The sequence below is a fragment of the Rhinopithecus bieti genome, unplaced genomic scaffold (assembly GCF_001698545.2).
Source record: "Rhinopithecus bieti isolate Rb0 unplaced genomic scaffold, ASM169854v2 scaffold_6979, whole genome shotgun sequence".
Taxonomy (NCBI): Eukaryota; Metazoa; Chordata; class Mammalia; order Primates; family Cercopithecidae; genus Rhinopithecus; species Rhinopithecus bieti.
The window spans coordinates 172,724-187,062 of NW_016805527.1; the positions used below are offsets into that span (position 1 = coordinate 172,724).

A 14,339-nucleotide genomic window follows, 5' to 3' on the forward strand; every position below is an offset into this window, starting at 1 on the left:
ATTGTTTGAATTTTTCTTAACCCATTTATCATTTTTAACAACTTTATTGAAGTATAATTTACATACCATAAAATCTACTCATTTAAAGAATATGTAATTTTCACAAAAATGATAATGCCACTAGAAATCACGAGCGGGTCAGAAGAAAAGCAAAAAAGGTTTCGCAGAGCTTTCCTGCACTTTTCCTGTTGTGGGGAAAATGATGTGTGAAGACTTTTAAGAGATTTTTTTTTTTTAATAAAGGTGGCACATAAACTCAACTAGCAATTTTTAAAAATGGAGAAGCAGTGTTTGCTTTAAAATTGTTCTTCCTTCTTGTCAGTTCTCAGTCTTCTGGGATGGCACCTCATCAGGAAGAGTTCAACACGCCACTGTTCCAGCAAGGCGAGGATGTATGAGTCAACAGTTTTAGTGTTTTCTGGGTTGGTTTGGAACTTTTGCATTTCTAACCTTAAGCTTGTTCAAAGATTCCAGAAATCTCAAGATTGCAGTATTGGGTTGGAAAACTCCCAAGAGCAATTTCCTCTGAAATTGTGCTGTTTCTATTTCAGGAGAACCGTGACCATAGAAGAGAATTTGATGATTTCCCATTCTGTAACTAGGCACACACAAAAAGTAAAAGATGCATTTTCCTGACACATTCAAACTGTTCAAAAGATGCTTTTTGAAAGATAACTAAAAAATCAATGGAGAAGAACTTATTTTATAGAAATCTTTTTTTTTGTTTGTTTGTTTTAGTTAATGGTGGTGTCATGAGAAAAGTTTCACATCTAAAATAAAAACTCAATTGTATACATTTCTGTTTGGTGCTTCACTCCATATTAGGTGGAAAGATTTGCCTAAACTTTGAGATTTGTGATGATATTTCACAAAGCTTAAAGGAAGCGATTTAGGAAGTGGTTTTTAAAAGCTCCTATTATAACTGTTTAAATGCATTGCCCTTTTAGAGAAAAAGGAGGCTACCAAGCCAATTGTCTATGACATGCCTGCCATAAACAAATTATTTCCAAGTTCTGCAACATGATTCTCAGCAAGAAGAACTTTAATTTTTAATTTTAATTAATAAGAACTACTATTTATTGTATACCAATTATGTGCTATGAAGTTATCTGTTTTCATTACAAGAAAACAACTTTTCAGAAGATGGAAACAACTAGATGTCATGTTAGGGAGAGTATTTAACAGTGTGTCATAACAGGATTGTATTTAAAACAAGGTCATATATCAATTGGTATGACTCCATCATAATCCCTTGGGTGCCCTGAGGAACCCTGTGGACAAGCCCATCATATGGGTGGTGCCACACATGCAGTGGGGTGCCCACATCCCACTGCAGAGGCCCCAGTTACATGCTTAAAGCATTTATTGAAGGGATTGATCTTGACACAGTTGAGACATGATGCTAACTTTTTTTCCCCATCACTCTCTTTAAATATCATGGAAATTTTCCTTTTCCAACCCTGATTTCATTTCTGACAGATCAGAGAATTCTCTGATTTCTTTCAGGGATTAAAAAAGAAATCTTGTCTGGTCTAGTTCAATTTTGAATCAATTAATATACTTCTCCTGTCATTGCTCAGGCTCACCCCTGGGCCTGAGGGACCTCCTGTACAAAGGGGAAGATCACACTTGCCCACCTTAAAGTAAGAGTGTGAGAGCCTCCATGATAGCAAGTAGCAAAAGCAGGTGCAGTTTGCAGTAATACTAGGTTCCTGGGATAATGTTGACTCTCATTTTCCTAAAAGCATTTTCATATCATGCTGGAAGGGATTTTGTGCATCATCTAGCTGAATTCTTTTATCTGTGTTTTCTTTGTCTTGTTTTTCAGTTGATACACTTAAGAGCTAAATGCTGAAAAAGAACACTAGATACTTGAGAAAGAACTGAATTTCTCAAAATCACAAGATAAATTAATAGCAGAACACAATTGGAATTCAGGTTTTTAGACCACAAGTCAATGATTTTCCCATATGCCACAGATAGTTAGCTATGTTGATGGAATATACAACTTGTATAGAGAGAAAATTTTATTTTTCAAATGTAGTTTACAGCTATTATTACCAAAAGCCATATTAGTAAATAATAGAAATGGATAAATCTTATGATGTTTCACAACATTCTATCATAAGTGAGAATATTTTTATATCTATATCACTCAAGAATCCTAGTATCTTAACTGATTTTTCATATACTATTTCTTTAGACACATCATAGATATTTAACTGCGCTCCTCTTACACTCTGTTTGCAGGATACATGGCTGTTTTTTAAATGGTAGGTTAAAATAGAATATATACAATTTTAACCTATCATTAAAATAGTTATCTTTCTCTTTTGGTGAAGCTTGATTTCATAAAAAGATATCACTGTTGTACGTAATTTCATCTCTAGGTAAAGAAACTAAACCAGTTAATGGTCATAAGTTTCCCACAAAGATAAACTATTTTATTAAATGAGAAGAGACTTCTATTACATTCTCTGTTTTTTTTTGTTGTTGTTGTTTGTTTTGTTTTGTTTTTCTTTTGAGACGGATTTCACTCTTGTTGCCCAGGCTGGAGTTCAATGGCATGATCTTGGCTCACTGCAACCTCCGCCTCCTGGGTTCAAGTGATTCTCTTGCCTCAGCCTCCCCAGTAGCTGGGATTGCAGGCACACACCACGATGCCCAGCTCATCTTGGTAGTTTTAGTAGAGATGGAGTTTCGTCATGTTGGCCAGGCTGACCTTGACCTCCTGACCTCTGGTGATCCGCCCACCTTGGCCCCCCAAAGTGCTAGGATTACAGGCGAGAGCCACATCACCTGGCCTTACATTCTCTCATAAGGCCAATTACAATAGCAGAAAATTGACATATTATATTTTCAATGAAAAATGAACTTCTCTGGGAGTTTGTTCTAGTTTCCTCTACTCTACTATAAGTTCTTCAACGAGTCCTTTAATGCTGGAGCTCAGCGTGCCAGTCTGCCTGTGGCGCATGGTCATCTTCTCATTTAGACCTATGCTCATTTCATAACTAATTCCACAGACCCGATCCAATGGCAGTCAAAACAGAGAACCCAGAAGAAGAGGGAGTACAAATACCTTTTTACAGATTTACTAAATAGTTTCTCTTATTTTTGATGATCTTTTCTGAAAAACATCACTTAGAATATATTATTCCTTCCTATTTGATTCCCATTCCATATAGTCCAGGTTCAATCGGCTTGTTAGTTTTGAAGTTTGCACTGTATTTCCTTTTCTCATTAGAATTTTAGAGAACTTAAAATAAGAAAATAAAAGATTATTCTCTCAATTTTTTTCTCTCTAGGATGCTCATTCCTTGTTTGTGTAGATCCCAGTTTCTGACCTATATCATTTCTTTCTGCCGGAAGAATTTTCTCAGTTATGTTTATTTTGCCTCAGTTTTTGTTTGTCTGAGAAAGTCTATTTCTCTTTCATCTTTGAGGTCAACTTCACTGGGTATAGAATTCTAAATTGGCAGTTTTTCTCTTTTAGTATTTTAAATGATTCACTCTGTTTTCTTCCTGCTTGCATGGTTTCTAATGAGAAGTTCAATGTAATTCTTATCCTTGTTCCTCTGTAGATAAGTTTATTTTTTTCTTTTTACCTTTTCTTTCTTTTGACTGATTTCAAGGATATCTCTTTGTCTTTGGTTTTCTGCAGTTTGATTATGTCATGCATAGATGTAGTTTTTGATGTTTATCCTGGTATTTATTGGTGTGTCTAAGCTCCTCGGAGTTTTAGCTTGATATTTGACACTAATTTTGGAAACTTTTATTTCCATTATTTCTTCTATAAAGAAGCCATTGTTTATTTCCTTAAAGATTTATTCTGCTGGTTTCTGTTTTTAACTAGGTATGCATCATGACTATTTTCCCACATTTCTTGGATATCTGTTTATTATTATTATTTTAGTTCAGTTCTCTTTGAATCAGCTTTTGTTCACTTTTTTCAAATTACTCTTTACTCAACTATGTTACTCAACTATGCCAAATCTACTAACGAGGCTGAAGCATTTTTGTTGCTATTGTTTTTGAGTTAAAGTATTTTCCATTTTTTTATAGTTTCCATCTCTCTGAGATTATCTATCTAGTCTTATAAATCATTTACTTTTTCCAGTAAAGACTTTTTTATTTTTATATTTTAGAGACATAGTCTTACTCTGTTACTCAGGCTTCAGTGCCGTGATGCATTCACAGCACACTGTAGCCTCATACTCCTGGGCTCAAGCGATCCTTCTACCTCAGCCTATCGGGAAGCTGGGACTGCAGGCAGGAATACGATACCTGGCTAATATTTTAATTTTTTTTTTTTTTTTTTTTTTTTTTCAGAAATGGGGTCATGCTATGTGTTCTGTTGCCCGGGATGGTCTCAAGCTCCTGGCGTCTAGCAATCCTTCCACCTCGCCTCCTCCCACCCAGCCGAAGTGCTGGGATAGCAGGCATGAGCCACTGCCTCTGGCCTAGTTAAGAGTTATTTTAGATTCCCTGTATGATAAATGTCAACATCTTGGTCATGTTGAATCTGGTTCTGGCGATTGTTTTGTTTCTTCGGAATGTTTGTGTTTTTCTGACCTTTGGTATGCCTCTTAAGTTTTTTTTGTTGGAGGGCCAGGAGTGTTGAGCAAGGCGGTAGGTGCTGAGGTATGCAGGCTTCAGTGTGAGGATTTGCGTTGCTCTGCAGGAGCCGGGCGGTGTGATGTTTGCTGGCCCTGTGGGCAGGAGAGTATCCCGTTGCTTGTGGTGCACCGTGTTTCGCTTCCCGTTTCGGGTTTGGCCTTTGTGATGCTCCGTAGAGCTTTTCTCATTCTGACCCACAGTTCGTGTTCCCAGAGATTTATTAGCATAGGGGGAGGAAATGGTGGGTAGAGGTCCTCGGATCTTGCGATGAGATTTGGGTCCTCTGGGTGCGTGGCGGGCCTGTATCTCCAGGGTGTGGCTGTCCTGCGTGTTTCCGTCCCCCCTCCTGGTGCGGCGTGGAGTGACTGGCCCCAGTCACTTCCCTGCCCCAGTCCCTTGCCTGCAGCCAGATTCCAGATCACATATTCAAAGCGTTTGCCCTTCTAGACGGATGTTTTCTTTTCTTTCTTTTACTTATTTTTCTGAGGGAAAGCAGAAACTAGAGTTGGGTTGAAGAGGGGCAGATGGAGCGAGATTTCACTATTGCCCTCTGGCGGTGTTCTTCCCAAGGTTGAGACTTTAATTCTGTGAGGGAGCAGGGCCTGGGCAGACAGCACTGTGATAATTCTTTCCCTTTCCCTGCCGCGTGTGAGGGAAGCTCCCTCAGATTCCCCTGAATTCTTTCTGTGGGTCTCAGTGAGCTCCTTCCTGGAGGAAAAGCCTGCAGATCCCCACACCCTCAGTCCACACTTGGACGCCAGCAACTCCTCCAAATTCCAACCTTGCTGTTCCCCCCAGATTGTGGCATCCTGCGGTGTTCCGGTCTCGGTAAGCAAATCTCAGGTTGTTTTTTTCTGCCTGAAGGTGCCTGTCTTTTCAAATTTAGGGGTGGCTCATTGCTGTGAGACCTCAGTTCTTTGGTGGGTCCAAAAGAAGTTATTTTCGTTTCGTTGAACTTGTTTTTATTGTAAGGACAGGAATCCTGACTTCCAGTCTCTTGGGGTGCCCTAATCTCTCATTATTGTTTACCCTTTGACAGAACTCGCCCTTTCAGCACCTATACAACCATTGCAGTTTTTCTTGTTGTTGATCTCTCTTGATCTTTATTTTGTAATGAACTCAGTCTTGAGATGTGTGTAGTCATTCCAGCTTGAGCCCTTGATATGGTAAACAATTTATCTTTCCTCCTCCTTCTCCTTTTCCGTGTTTTCCTTTTCTCCATTTTCTTCAGGAAACTTTTTTTTTATTTTTTATTTTATTTTTATTTTTATTTTTTAGATGAAGTCTTGCTCTGTCCCCCAGGCTGGAGTGCAGTGGCGCAATGTCTGCTCCCTGCAACCTCTACCTCCCAGGTTCAAGCAATTATCCTGTCTCAGCCTCCCAAGTAGCTGGGATTATAGGCACACACCACCACGCCTGGCTAATTTTTAGTAGAGATGGAGTTTCATCATGTTGGCTAGGCTGGTCTTGAACCTCTGACCTCAGGTGATCCGCCGGCCTCAGCCTCCCAAAGTTTTGGGATTACAGGGGTAAGCCACCTCGCCCAGCCTTCTGCGGGAAATGCTTGATCACTCTTGTACTTAGCTATTATTTATATGTTAGTCTTTATTCTATATATCCAATCTAGATTTTTATCTTACTTTAATTTTTTATCCTACCATCACAGAACTAAGATTACCAATGACAATTTTTACTTGTATTTCTTCTCGAACTCTCAGAATAGGAAACATCCATCTTATGTCATTACTTCCACTTTCCTAATGGCCAAATCAGTTTCCTATCCCAAAGTTTCCATTTCTGTTTCAAAAAAATTCTGACCAAAATCCTGGAGTCCTCTTTTATTTCCTGTCCCTTTTGTCTTTTGTATTAGCCTTTAATTATTTCCTTCCTCCCACCCCTTCTTCCTTCACTTGTGCCTCTCTTCATCAGGTAACATCTGCAATTACCACCTCCCAGGTTTTTCTGCCACCATCATTCCTCCTATTGAGCCCATTCTTAGTGTCCCTGTCAGACTCATCCTCAGCCACTTTCTTACTCATTATTATACAATTTCTCCATGTCCCCTACAGTGATGAAATCAGATTCTCTCCCTCTCATTCTCAGGGTGCAGTGTAATCTAACCTGTCAGTCACCTCCTCCTCTTTCTGCAGCGCAGTGAATCCTCTAGTAAGGTTAGTATTATTTTCTGCTATGATTTATGCTATTTTCCCACCACTAACCTCTTTCTCATGTTCCTGCCTCTATAAGAGTTTCTCAGGATACAAGTCAAGATTACATTAACATCTTCCCTGACTTCAGTCCATAGTGATCTCTGTCACTTTCTACCAATGAAAATACTCAGCTGTATTCCACAGTTTTGAGCATATGTTTGTGCTTGTATGCATATGCATATATATATATATGTATATGTTTTATGCTGTGATTGATTGATGTGCATAGGTTTGATGTACACAGAAACACTTGATTCCCCCAAGTGTTGTGTGCTCCTTGAGAACAGGGACTCTGGCAGTCTTGGCCCAAGAATCAGTAACATGTGCCCAGATGGAGCTTCAGGAGCTCTCATAGGCCAGGCCAATTGGAAATTCAGCATTGGAATCCGTCTGTGAGTTTACAGAAGTCCTCACAGAAGTTCTTATTCAGTAGGTATGAGAGTTAGCCATTTGTTTTTTGTTTGTGCTTCAAAAAGATTAACATGTTAAATAAGTCTATGATAAAAACAAAATAAGATACACTGACCCTGATGTTAGGAAGAACACTGTTAAGAAACAGTAGCTTAAAGAGGTTTGTTAGAGACAGAGCCTTGCCATTATATGAAGATAAATTAAGGAACCAACTACACTAAACAGAAGCAATCTGTTAAAGTCAACATTAATCATACGGAAAACTACGTTTCATCTGATTTTGTACCCAACTATAAAGAAATAAAGAAATAGAGTGGAGAACAAAAACAACTCTTTGCCTTTAGCTGTTAATTTAGAAGAGCTGAAAAAAGTCATTAATATTTTATTGATTAGATGCTGATCTTCACAAACAGGAAGCAAGTTACAATGTACTAGATTGCAATTAATCTCAGCTCTCCCTCTGAAGCTAGCTGAAAGCTTGTCACCAGTTAGGAAAAAGAACAAAATCATATAAAATTATCCCTTGATAAAACATATAAGAGATAATTGCACATATAGTGTTATCACTCATCTTTGATGTGCCATAGAATGCTAGTATGATACATTTTATTTCATGCTGGCGTTTTAGAAATAACAAATCTTACTGCTCTGGCAAAGAAGCTATATCAAGTCTTAGAAAGCATTAGCAAGACATTGTCAATTGTGCCAACAATGGATAGGAAAGGGTTCTATTACTATTTTCACATCCTGAGCATTATTATATATACCATTATTATTGGTGTTAAACTTTAGTACAATAAAAGCATTTTGCACACTATATACTAATATTTTCTTTAGAAAGTACTGTAATATATTTTAATATATTTTGGTTATGATATAGGATCTACATTTCATTGCTATAAAACAATGGTTTTCCATTCGAGTTTTATATAAGAATCACCTGGAGAATTTCTGAAAAATAACAGTGCCTGGGTACCACCCAACCCAATGAAATCAGAATCTCTCAGGGTATACCTGATAAAAAATCTAAAATATCTAGATTTTTTAAAAAAGTTGTCCGAGTAAATAAAATATTCAATCAGAGCTGAGCATCAGTAGTGAAAGGTTACAATTAATTGAAATAAATCACTACTAGTGTTCTACTTACTTGTTTTACACTTTTCCTTAAAAGAATGTAAAAGGAAGAATATACAGAATATGCCAAAACAAAATAAAAACTGGACAATTAGAATTTTGGATAATTGGGTTTAATAATAAATAGGAATTAACAGTGTCAAGCTCTATGACTTGCTTGCTTCTGATTCTTTTATTTGTCAGGCTTTGGTGTTGAAGTAGGACCTCAGAGACATTTTAACTCTTTTAGGCAGGGAGCATCTATTAAATGTATAGTTTATACATCTTAATTGGTCCCTAGTGTCAGGAAACAGTTAAAGGGGCCCTGGCAGCATTTTACTACCAAGGAATGATTTATGATGTAGCCAATGGCAAGAACAGAAAGGACTGTGTGACTTGAGGCAAGTTATATCATTTCTTTGCATGTCTCATCTCATTCTGGCAGATGAGAATAATATGGCACTCTCTAGAAAATGCTAATATTGTAAAACTAATTTTGTCTAGAAATATACTGGGGTAGAATGTCAATTTAAAGTAAAATAAAGCACCATGAACAAATCCTAATTACTCATCATGGTGGATTTTCTGACTATCAATCCTCTTACTCTGAAGGAGAAATATAAATGAAAGTATATTCTTGGAAAGGCTGTAATTTGTGTCTGTCAAAGCCAAGATACTCACAGAGGCTCAGGCTTAAATACCAGTTTATCTGCTTTACAGGCCGAGTGAAAATTAACTTCTTTCTAGAGTTGACTTGAATTTGTGTTTTTCTAATCAAAAGTGGCTGTACTGTCTTTTCACAACCAGAGCTCTGCTTTTCACCATGCATATTTTACATAAATTGAATAGAAGAAATATAACATGTTTCTTTGATTTAAAGTATAGAATGCTGTTACTCATCTCAGAATGATCTTTATAAATAAAAAATTTGTTTTTTAAAGTTACATAATTTTATTTCAGAAGAGGCTTTAATAATATCCGTTAAAAGTCAGAAACACAGAAAGAAAATCTACCCAAAGCTGAAACTATATCCTTTCAATTGTTTTATTATTGAAAATAATATGTCTTCTTATACCTCAGTTATGATCCTAAATTGAAATTTCTCCCCCCAAAGGCTTATAAAGTTACTTAAAGGATTTTTAAAACTACTATATATCTTTATTACTATAAAAACTTGAACCAGGTGAGTACTTTAAAATCTTGTAAAACGTGAAATTAGGAAAGAGGAAATAACTAATAGAAATATGATATCAAAATGATCACAATTATTGTGACAGTCTGTGCTTTGTGCTTTGTATGTCTATATATATGAATATTTCACTCACACTCATGAAACTTCCAAAAGATTGTTATTTTCACTTGTGACAAATAAGAACATTAGCTCTCAGGGAGTTCCAGTTACTTTCCAGAAATCAGACAAGTCAAGCCAAGAGCTTATTATCTCCCCTGTGGGAGGAGGATGACAGTCCATCAATCCCGTGAGATGTTCATGAGGGAGGACAAGGGGAACAGAAAATGAAGACAAGGAACGTGTTTTCCTCACAGCTCCCAAGGACTTTTGCTATGGACAGGGAAGAGAAACATCTAAAGAAGCATCCACAGTGTGCGTGGGTACGTGTTTAGTGGTGTGTGTCAAGAATGCCTGGAGAACATGGATGCCGGGCACTTTGTTTCCAAGTCAGCTTCCCAGAACTATCAGGTGTGTGTTCACAGTGGGTTTCTTCTCCACCTCTTGACAATGCCTCCACCCCTGGAGCCTCACAGCAGCACCGACCAGCTAGGGTGTGACCTGCACCCTGGAACCCAGCATCTGTGGATGATCTCCCCATGCTCTTCCATCTAAGCTCTCTTCCACCGAGCCCCTGAAGAGCCTGCAAGTCCATGACCAGGGTGCTTCCATATTGCCCCGATTGTCCCTCACTGCCCTTGCTCCCTTCTCTCCTCAGCAGGCATCACACCTGGGGTCTTCAACACTGAGATTCTCAGGCCCCTGTAAGGTGAGGCTCAGCTCTGGTGAGGATGCAGTCTCCTCCTGGCTTCACACTGCTGTTTGTATTTAGTATAATTTTAGGTCTTACCGTTCTCTTTATTCTTTACTATGTATTTATCTGCTTGAGACAATGTCATGATGCTTCAGACCAAAGTTTTTCCAATTATGTTTCTCCAAAAGTGTATGTTATGAAATGGGAATTTTGCACAGAGCAACAATGATTGTGGGAATGAAAAGGACATTAGCTTGCCTCAAATGCCTCTTTTCTTCAATACTTTGGTTTCTGGAGGTCAGTGTGGGGATGTAACTTTCTCCCATTTCCAGGGCTGTATTTATTATGTCTCTGGGCTTTCCATGAAGCCCCAGAGGGTCTTGCTCAGTTGCTTAGACTTTGTGGAGTGGCATAGTGGATGTGGGTATGGACATACTTAAGTAGTGTCATTTGCTCAAAGTATTGAACGGGGGGCTCAGGAACACCATTTGATTTCTATTCTACCTTTCTTTGTCAGTCCTATGTATTGGAAGACATTTAGATTGTACTATTGGAAGATGCTACCTGAAGGATTGGTGTATTACAAATAATTATATCATTAACATTTGAATTATCAAAGCATGTGAATTTTCATAATATAGTATTGAGTCTGCTGCCCCGAGTCTTAAATGTTGCATTTGGAAAGCTTCATCCACTGATGGTTCTGTAGGTAGCAACCTGACACTTTCTATTACATCAGAAATTAATGACTTAAAAGGAAAGAAATAAGGATTATAATTTAGAAATATGTTATAAATGCTGACTGAAACAATTGAGTCTTCCTTGCAATTTTGCTCATTAACTATTTCATACAACTATCATCATGGTTTTGTCCTAGTATTGTTCCCTATCCTATTATCCTCTAAATGTTAAAAAGCCTACTATTTGTTTATTTCTTATGGTTCCAGCTGAGATAAAAGCCATTTATTCTCAATGCAATGCAAATATGCCCAGGATTTCAAGCATCAACCAACTTCCTCAGTGAGGAATAGAGCTCTGTGTTCTTCTTCAATAACTGTAAGGGGCTCTATTCATGGCAGACTGTCCTCCTCTAATTTGTATATGGCTTACATCCAGAAGTGAAATGTAAAATAAAACCATTGTTATGGAAATAGAGGAGAAACAATATTCACTTATGAACAGGTTTGGTTAAAGCTGTGTCTAGTTCTCTCTGAGGTGTAAATCCCCAGGTGACAATCAACTATGTGCTGAGGCTTCTCCTGGTCACTTGCACAGTGTGACTCATCTTCCCCTGCTACTAAGATGTGGACCCACCACCTTCATGCTCGGGGTGGCCCTGATGTTTCTGAAGCAACTTCCACAAGGCACAGTCCAGGGCATGTCAGTGCTGACGTCTCGTACTTCCCTTTCCTCACTGCTTCCATCCTCAGAGTGTTTATACTGAGGCCCTGCCTGCACGTGTACACCCTCACCTGGAGAGCAGCACAGCCTCACTTGTGAGCATCAGCCCACATCACAACTCCTGCACCCCACCCACTACTTGTTCATCTCCCCTCTGCAACCAGGTCTTCAACACTGCTGCTAGCTAGTGTCCTGATTTGTTTGAACAAATCTTAGCTTCCTGATGCTTATATACAATTGATTTTGTTTGTATGAAAACTCAAGAGGCAGAGGGAGAGGTGGATCTTTCCACAGCATGCAAGCATAGACCCTTCCAGGATGCCTTCCTTGCCTTATAATTGGAACAGAACTTAGTTTGGGCTGCTCACTGTTTAATAGCTGGTGGGAAGAAAAGCAGCTTTATTCAACAGCCAGTACACCAAGAAGATGGCAGACTAGTGTCCTAAGTACCATCTTAAGTCAGTATATATTTTGGGCTCCTTTTTATGTTAAGGGAAGCAGGGTGGAGAGAAGAGAATTGAGATCAAGAGTCATGTGATCATGACTGCAGACATTTGGGCACCAGTGAGGGTCCAAGAATGTTGGGAATTTTGTCCTTGGCCAGGTCATAGTGCTCCTGTAAATCTTCAACAAAACATCATTTGTTGTTTACATACTTCCCCTTTAATCCCAGAGTTAGCTTCAAAAACTCCATGTAGCTGTTTCTGCATTTTATCTCAGTGCTCTAAAGATATCCTATCCTACATGCAAGATTGGGTAAAGATCCCTTAAATAAAAATGGAGAGTGTTGGGTCTGCACCAAGATGGCCAAATAGGAACAGCTCCAGCCTCCAGCTCCCAGCGTGAATGACACAGAAGACAGGTGATTTCTGCATTTCCAAATGAGGGACTGGGTTCATCTCACTGGGGCATGTCGGATAGTGGGGGCAGGACGTGGGTGCAGCCCAAGTGAGAGCCAAAGCAGGGCGAGGCATTGCCTCACCCAGGAAGCACAAGGGGAAAGGGAATTCCCTTTCCTAGCCAAGGGAAACCGTGGCACACAACACCTGGAAAATCGAGTCACTCCCACCCTAATACTGCGCTTTACCAAGGGTCTTAGCAAACAGCACACCAGGAGATTATATCCTGTGCCAGGCTCAGAGGGCCCTATGCCCACTTCCCTCATAGGGGCACCCACCATTGCTGAGGATTAGTAGGTAAACAAAGCAGCCAGGAAGCTCGAACTGGGTGGAGCCCACCAAAGCTCAAGAAGGCCTGCCTACCTCTGTAGACTCCACCTCTGGGGACAGGGCATAGCCAAACAAAAGGCAGCAGAAACCTCTGCAGACGTAAATGTCCCTGTCTTACAGCTTTGAAGAGAGTAGTGGTTTTCCCAGCACAGAGTTTGAGATCTGAGAACAGACAGATTGTCTGATCGAGTGGGTCCCTGACTCTCGAGTAGCCTAACTGGGAGACATCCCCCACTAGGGGTAGACTGACATCTCACACCTCACACAACCAGGTACACCTCTGAGACGAAGCTTCCAGAGGAACGATCAGACAGCAACATTTGCTGTTCAGCAATATTCATTCTTCTGCAGCCTCCACTGCCGATACCAAGGCAAACAGGGTCTGGAGTGGACCTTCAGCAAATTCCAACAGACCTGCAGCTGAGGGTCCCGACTGTTAGAAGGAAAAATAACAAACAGAAAGGACATCCACACCAAAACCCCATCTGTATGTCACCATCATCGAAGACCAAAGGTAGATAAAACCACAAAGATAGGGAAAAGCAGTGCAGGAAAGCTGGAAATTCTAAAAATCAGAGCACCTTTCCCCCTCCAAAGGAATGCAGCTCCTCACCAGCAACAAAACAAAGCTGGATGGAGAATGACTTTGACGAGTTGGGAGAGGAAGACTTCAGACAATCAAAATTCTCCGAGCTAAAGGAGGAAATATGAACCCAGTACAAAGAAACTAAAAACCTTGAAAAAAGATTTGACGAATGGCTAACTAGACTAACCGTTGCAGAGAAGTCAATAAATGAACTGATAGAGATGAAAACAAGAACTACATGACAAATGCACAAGCTTCAGTGACCGACTCAATCAACTGGAAGAAAGGGTATCAGTGACTGAAGATCAAATGAATGAAATGAAGTGAGAAGAGAAGAGAAGTTTAGAGAAAAAAAGAGTAAAAAGAAATGAATGAAACTTACTAGAAATATGGGACTATGTGAAAAGACCAAATCTAAATCTGATTGGTGTACCTGAAAATGACGGGGAGAATGGAACCAAGTTGGAAAATACTCTGCAGGATATTATCCAGGAGAACTTCCCCAACCTAGCAAGACAGGACAACATTCAAATTCAGGAAATACAGGGAACACCACAAAGTTACTCCTTGAGAAGAACAACTCCAAGACACGTAATTGTCAGATTCACCAAAGTTGAAATGAAGGAAAAAAATGTTAAGGGCGGCCAGCGAGAAAGGTTGGGTTATCCACAAAGGGAAGCCCATCAGATTAACAGCAGATCTCTCAGGAGAAAGTCTACAAGCCAGAAGAGAGTGGGGGCCAATATTCAACATTCTTAAAGAAAATAATTTTCAACCCAGAATTTCACAT

At 39.4% G+C, this 14,339-nt stretch overlaps 1 protein-coding gene across 12 annotated transcripts in view; it reads left to right on the forward strand.

Moving 5' to 3' along the window:
• The window catches only part of PXDNL (peroxidasin like), a 381,495-nt gene that overhangs the window by 155,946 nt on the left and 211,210 nt on the right, over positions 1-14,339 (forward strand). Inside the window, exons 1-3 of one of the 12 annotated variants that reach the window (XM_017872757.1) lie at positions 4,825-4,858; positions 5,416-5,445; positions 6,721-6,788. The exons of 10 other annotated variants lie outside the window; for them this stretch is intronic. The gene's annotated coding sequence lies outside the window, so the exon portion shown is untranslated. Of the gene's footprint in view, positions 1-4,824; positions 4,859-5,266; positions 5,446-6,720; positions 6,789-14,339 lie in introns of those variants that run through there. One more of the 12 variants, XM_017872756.1, reaches the window with a different exon arrangement.